At 35.0% G+C, this 7,567-nt stretch overlaps 1 pseudogene; it reads left to right on the top strand.

Annotated features, from left to right (window-relative positions):
* The first annotated feature begins 538 nt into the window (after positions 1-538).
* LOC132283094 (small nucleolar RNA R71) lies at positions 539-637 on the top strand (annotated as a pseudogene).
* The last annotated feature ends 6,930 nt before the right edge of the window (positions 638-7,567 follow it).

Here is a 7,567-nt window from a genome sequence, read left to right as displayed (position 1 = left end):
GGTTTGAACCCTCTCCTTGGTTTTTCCAAGAGAAATTCGGATGATTCCTCTAATTTGGATTATAGTGAGTACCATAAGGATTGTTCCCTTGGTTCACAAAAGCTGCATTGACTTGTTCATTATGTTCATTTTGCACTTGTCCGTGAGGACAATGAGAAGTAGAATGAAGAACACTAGAACAAGTCATACATGTTTCATTTGATGCATGATGAGACTGGTTAGGGAAGGAAGATACTTGGTTCGCCGAGTTTTGGTTAATCAAAAATTGATCAAACCTTTGAGATAAAGACTTCATTTCAGCGGCTATTTCATTTGAATGGTCAACTTGATGTAAGCTAACACTCTTCCTACCTTGTGAATTTCTACCATTCTTGCATGATAACGTTCTATGCAAAGAATTTTCACTGATGCTCTCATAAAGACGTCATACGTCATCCTCATGCCTATCAATGTATAAGCCACCCATGGAAGCACCAACCATACCCTTATAATTGTCCGATAAGCTCTCAAAGAAATATTGAACTAATTCCATTTGGGCATGTCATGATGTGGACACTTCCTAAGCAATTCATTGAAGCGTTTCCATGCCTCATGAAACGTTTCTCCATCCCCATGTGAAAATTCTCTAATTGAAGTTCTCATAACATTGGATTTTAAAACCGGATAGTACTTCTTCAAGAACTCTTATTGCATTTCTGCCTAAGAAGTGATTGAAAAAGGCCTAAGATTGTTAAACCAATATTTTGCCTTGTCTTTTAAGGTGAATGGAAAAAGTTTGAGTCTTAAGACCTCTTCCGGCATGTCCGTATATTTTACGATGGAACATACTTCAAGAAACTCATCCAAATGCTTGTAAGGTTCTTCACTTAGAAGTCCATGATAGTAAGGAAGCATTTGAATGGTTTGTGGCTTAATTTCATAATGATGTTCTCTAAATGGAGGCAATTGGATGCATGTAGGGCATTAGACTCATTAGGCACATAATGGTCTCTTAAAGCAAGAGGTGGATAAGCTACTTGAGGTGCAACATGAACACCCTGGTTTTGAATTCCTTGATTGATGATGGGAGGTTGTGGAGCATACATTGGCCTTGGCATTCCATATGGAGCTTGGCCTTATTGTTGTGGTGGTTGGTGAATGTATAGCCTAGGTATGCCTAATGGTACTTGTATGTTCTCATTATGCACATTTGGATGAAGGATACCTTGTTGGTCTATGTGACCAAGGTCCTCAACATGATCATCATTATGGTCATCCATTGATAGATTGGTTATATTTGAACTTCCTCTTCCCCTAGGATTTCTAACGATGGATTTAAGATGCAAATCAAGAGGGATAAGAGTTGGTCTTAGCGATCTACGACCATACATGCACAAGGTGAAAACACATAAACACAATGAATGAACAAACACTTCAACTTCACAAAAATTTCAATGAAACTTCCTCCACAAACACTTAACTCATACTCCCATGCTTTAACAACAATGATGCAAAAAACAAATAAAAACAAGCCTCCACGCGGGCCGACGATTTAACTAAGGGATTGAGTAAAGAAAGTCTCACAAAGGTCCTTTAGCACTTCAACTCCAAATTTAAAGCTTAGCTTAGCAAAAAAAAATTTTAATTTTTAGCTTTTTACTTTCTTTGCTTTGCTTAAATGCTCCTTTGCTTGGATGCTTCTTTGTTTGGATCCTAGCTCAATGTTCCTTGTCAAAGATGAACAAACAAAATAAGTAATCTAAAGCAATATAAAAACAAAGTAAAGATACGATCAAAAGAAAACTAATTCCTAATGAATTCCACAAATACAACGTTGCCAAATCAAATCAATTCCCAACAACGGCGCCAAAAACTGGCTGGTCTGTCGCACTGCTATCAAGTTTGAAAGTGTGAATTTTAGGCGAGGGCCAAGAGTTTTACATTTGTAAAAGCCACTACTACCTGTCACTATAAATATAGCTAGGGCGAGTAGGGATCGTGTAATACCCCGTAATTTTACAGAGTTTATTTAAATTAATTTTATGTTAGGTTAATTCTTTAATGTGTAGATTTATTCACCTTTTAATTATATATGTTAAATTATTTAATTAATTTTATTTATTTGTGCATGTAATATTGATTTTTTTTGTTCTATATATTATAATGATTAGTTTAGACATTTTATTGGTTATGTTTTAGATTAATTAATATTATTTAATTAAAGTATTTAATTTGTATTTAATAATAATAATAATATTTATAATAATAATAATTATAATAGTTTATTAATAATAAAAATAATAATAATATTTATAATAAATAATAATAGTATTAAATCAATGTAATGATGAAGAAATTAAATCTTAGGATAGGATTTACCTTAGGACATCTTGCTTGACTTGGCTTGCTAGCCTTAAAGCCTTATGGTTGGGAATGTGGTTAATTAAATGCAAAAATAGATATTTGTAATATTTAAATTATATAAGTTATCTATATATAGAAGTTAGCCCTTTAGCTGAGGATTCACATAAGTTGAAGAAGGAAATAATAAAAGTGAGTTCTTGTATAAGACCGAAAGGAAAAGAGAGAAAGAAAGGAGCCTGGACCGGTGTAGGGAATTTACTCAATTACGCGCAACCGGCGGATTTATTTTAAATCCAAAAAGGCAAGTTATTATCTACTTTTCCCCTTTGAGTCCATAAATTATTCATTACATTTATTCGGCTATTTTTTTTTGAGGTTAGAAACCATGCTAGGATAATGAGAAATTAATTATTTAATTTATTAAAATAATGAGATATTAATTATTTAAGGGTTAAATAATTTATTATTAGCCTAGGTAATTATTTGAAACTTAGGAAATTGTTATTTAAGGCTTTAGAATTTTTTCTAAAATTTTTGGGCAATTTTCGGAATTTTTCTGTATTTTCCGGCGACCCTCCTGCGAGTTTTCCGGTCGCTGGCAATGGGGGAGATGACCGGAGTGATCCGGTGTGATGCGGCGCACCATAGGAGGGTGTGCGCGCGCATCCTGGGCCTTAGATGAAGCTGATTAATCCGGTGCATCGCGGTCCATGTTACAGCGGTACACCCGGATCTATGAGCATAAGATTGAGTGATGAGAGGGTGAGATGATTCAGTGTAGCGCGCCCATAGTAGGATGATGCAGCCAACGAATTAGGACGAGCCACGTCATCAGGATGCATTAGTGCGCGCGTGGGAGTGCGTGCGCGCGCGTGGCTGATGCCAGACGCGCGTGGAGGAGCGTGGGAGAGTGGGGAAGGTTGGGCTGCGCGTGGGGAGGCTCTGGGAGGCGCGTGAGGGCGCGTGTGGGGTCTCTACAGCTGCTGGAAATTACCAGAATACCCCTAGGGCCTGTTTTGTAAATTCCAGAACCTTAAACTTGGATTTTTAGGTACTGTGTTGGTATTTACGGGTTTAACGGGCCACGAAATTATTATTTTAATGCCCGTTACTTATTCTTATGGCCGATTAATCTTTTCTAAGCATTTATTGGCTCGTTCACAGTACGGATACTAATGTGATTTATTTAACGACATTGTTAAATATAAATAGTGTTATTATCTTATTAAATGGTATCAAACATTACTGTTAAATTAAATAATGCCATTATCCATGATATCTTATGGGATGTTTATACTGTTAAATGATATATAAACCATGATTATTATGCTGTGTGCATTTCTGGAAATAAATGGACTGTTTAATTATGTCGCATTTATATTATATGGATGTGTTGCCATATAGAACCATATGAGCTGGCTAATAAGTTTAGACTCATTTATACCTTATGCATTCGTTGCTATAGACAGATGTGTGGCTGTCAGGGTATGTGGTTTAATATTATTGGCATGTGTTGCCTAATTGACATGCTCAGTATATTTAGTAATATTATTGGCATGTGTTGCCTAATTTATATGCTCAGTATATTCATCAATACTTTGAGAGGTGTTATCACTGTGTAGTTCGTTATAGTCTGTGTTGTCAGTACCGTGCACCATGTATAATAGCTGATTTCCCGGGTAGGGAAAGGCGACACTTAACCACCTAGTGTGAGTCTAAGTGATCACCGTCTATTCTGGTTGAGGTCATGTTATACCTTGGATAGTTCCCTTAGGATGTATACAGATATAGTACTCATCTGATTCATAATGATTAATTTATTTGATTCTCTGATTTGGGTCATAGTAGAGAGGACTTGCTCGTGGGGTTGACCCACCATTGTTGTTATTTCAGGATACGGTCAGTACCCGTTCCAAGGTTGAGGTTAGCAGTGAGGGACCACCATCCGAACTCATCTACTCTTACGATCCAGTTCAGGGTAGAAGTTTTATGTATTACTTCAGTTTCAGTTTTTATTTACTTTTGACGTTGAACTCTCAGGGTTATATTTAGGGATCCTCGACATAGGATTTCCAAGTTGTAATGGAGTACTGTATTAAATAAAGGATGGATGGATGTTGTATTATTTAGTGTTCCTTTCCTGTCTAAATTCTTTTATTATCATCATTTTGTATTCCATGCTTGTATATTGCCAATTGTTTTTGATATCCCTCGTTTTTCATGTATAAGCCTGATCAACTTATGCGTGGAAAATGTGGGGGTGTTACAGATCGTCCCAAGGGATTGTGAGGGTCGAACAAGGTTGTGAAATTGCTATTAAGGCTAGTAGGTCGAGTGATCAAACAATTGGTTGGTTGGTTGATTAGAATAGAGAGCAACTAAATTAAACTAAGTGATAACAAAAGAATGCAACTAGGAGCAAATAAGAAAGAGAAGAGTCTTGAGGTTTAGAGATCACCACCGAGCAATGCATTTCCATAAGTGACTAATGAGGGCAAATGGTGTGTTGCAATATTGGTGTGTGTGTGTGTGTGTTTGGTTGATTCAACAAGTAAAGATGACTAGTTAAGTATGTATTGTCTAAACATCATGTGAAAGGCACAATATATTTAAGCAATAAAGCATATATTGTCTAAACAACATGTGAAAAGCACAATAGATCAAAACAAATCATTAATCCTTTCATTAAGTTCACAATCCAAATACAACACAAGGTTAGAGACATATGCTACTTGCATTCAAAAGCATGGGTCATCAAACAACAAGCATGGATTGTCCTTCTATTTAACACTACACTACAACTACACTACATCTACACCACTAACATGAAAATAAACTAGGGGAGAGGCACAATCCATTAAGGAATAAGTATGAACCATTAAGAAAATCACAAGAGTATTCCATTAAGCACTATGTTTTGACAATCTCTAAATCTATAGCATCAATACACATAAACATGCATCAATAACACAAACTCTGGAGACAAGCACATGAACATCTATTCTAACATACATAGACATATGGATAGAATGAAATGATCAATTGAAAGCATTTAACCACATAAATTATTGAATAATCAAGATCTATATATATCAAAGTATCAAAACATTAATTACAACACTAATCCCTCAATAATACACAAGATTAAGATATAGAAAGCATGATTGGGGCTAACTCTAGCCCCAAGAGGATATCTAGCCACTCATGGTGATATTGTTCCAACCCTCAAGGGCTAAGTCCATGGAAGAAATCTGCTCCTTGTTGATGAAGAACTCCCCCCTTTGTGTCTCTAGCCTCCTCATCTTTTCTTCTACACTAAGAATAGCCTCTAAAGTTGTATCTACCAAATGCTAAGTGTCTCCCTCAAAAAGTGCATCATATTCCTTTTATAGGTAGGTTAAGTGACACACAAAATGAGCTGGGGTCATGCAAAGCATATTCCCCAATGATTGGATAAAGGACAACTTTCAATGAGCTGGAAATTTAACTTTTTCGCACTGGAGGAAGTTCGATCAATCGAACCTTGGACTTGGATCGATCGAACTTGGCTGAGATCCATCGAACTTAGGTTGGATCGATCTTCATTGGTGGTGCTTTTTGGATAAAGACAAATCTGAGATATTTTGAAGATATTTTTGGGAAAAGGACAAAAGTGGTTAGCAGGGTGGTACAATTAGATAAGATCAATCATTTGGATAGGGACAAAGTAGTTCGATCGATCGAAGAATGATGTTGGATCGATCAAACTTTTGAGATCTCTGAAAATGTCATTATGGCTCTGATCCATTTTGAAGTGCTGAGATCGATCATATTGGATCGATCGAACTTTGATTTGAGATCAATCGAAGATGTTGATTTCTACCTTTTTCTTCCTTTTACTTCTACTTGGCTCATTTCTTTGATTTATCCCAGAATTGCTTCATTTCTGCTTTTATTTGGCTAAGTTAGCTTATTTTCGAGGTAAGTGCCTGAAAATGGAAATAATACGAAATCAATCTAAAATAGTAAAGTAAGATAGATAAAGGTACTAGAATGCTAAATACGCACTTTTCAGCGCTCATTAGTATTTGACTTGTTTGTTTGAGTGGGTCGAAGTTATGGCGTCAGAAGATAAGCATAATCTAGAAGTTTGATGGCACAAATTTTGGTTTATGAAAAATGCAAGTTGAGGACTACTTTTTTCAGTAATAGTGTCAGAAGATAAGACATCCACTGGTATCCATATCCATTAATATGACAATACTAATAGAGAGTGTGCAGTCGCATAATAATGTATACATTAGCCAAATTTTATTTAGAGTATTTTAGTAATTTTACATTTGTTAAGTAGCCTAATTTTATAGCAATTTAGTGAGTGCGGTTATATATACATTCATTTTGAATCCTTTGTAATTGTGTGCCATCGTTTGTTATAGTAAAATCTCTGCAAGTTAGTAAAAGTAGCCCAAGTTGTAAAGCAGGAGATTGAGATGTGGTGTTATAGGTGGTGTTAGGAGTGCAGGTGGTTGTATATATGTAGGTAGTAGTATGAAATAGGTTGGGAGATGATTTTAGTAGTGAGGCCAAGCAAGCAAAGAAATAGAAGGGTTGTGGAGATAGAAGGAAGGCATAATGGTGATCAAAAATTTCTTCCTTTGTTTCTAGTAATTGGGCATAGAAAGATCGGTTTTATCAAAATCTTTTTTTTTTTTCCCCCCTATTCTGAGAAGGTATTTGGTTTATAAAATTAGATTTAGTTACAACATAGAAAATGAGTGGTAAGGTGGGAAGACTTATTAATGAATGTCAATAAAGCCATTTTTTATTTTTGGATAAATTGAACAATCACATCCCAGTTACCTTTTACATAAACTAAAAGTACGTACCTTATTGCCCTGACTTATCAATTAACCCATTGAAATGTTGAATAACTTATTTAAGCTTCTAACTATTTTTTATATACCAATCTAACACCTTCACTAGTACTCATATATATATATATATATATATATATATATAATGTTGAATAACTTATTTAAGCTTCTAACTATTTTTTATATACCAATCTAACACCTTCACTAGTACTCATATATATATATATATATATATATATATATATATATATATATATATATATATATTATCTCATTATCTTATACATATATAATAGTCCGATTGTTAAAGATGTTCTTCTACGAACTATCCTAATTTTTTAATACAATGTTTGAAAGAAAAGCGCAAATAA

The sequence above is a fragment of the Cornus florida genome, unplaced genomic scaffold (genome assembly GCF_030987335.1).
Source record: "Cornus florida cultivar Cherokee Brave unplaced genomic scaffold, ASM3098733v1 CherokeeBrave_3.0.0_Hap2_Chr01, whole genome shotgun sequence".
Classification (NCBI taxonomy): domain Eukaryota; kingdom Viridiplantae; phylum Streptophyta; class Magnoliopsida; order Cornales; family Cornaceae; genus Cornus; species Cornus florida.
The sequence above is the reverse complement of the archived record's forward strand: the minus strand, read 5'-3'. Positions and strand labels throughout refer to the sequence as shown.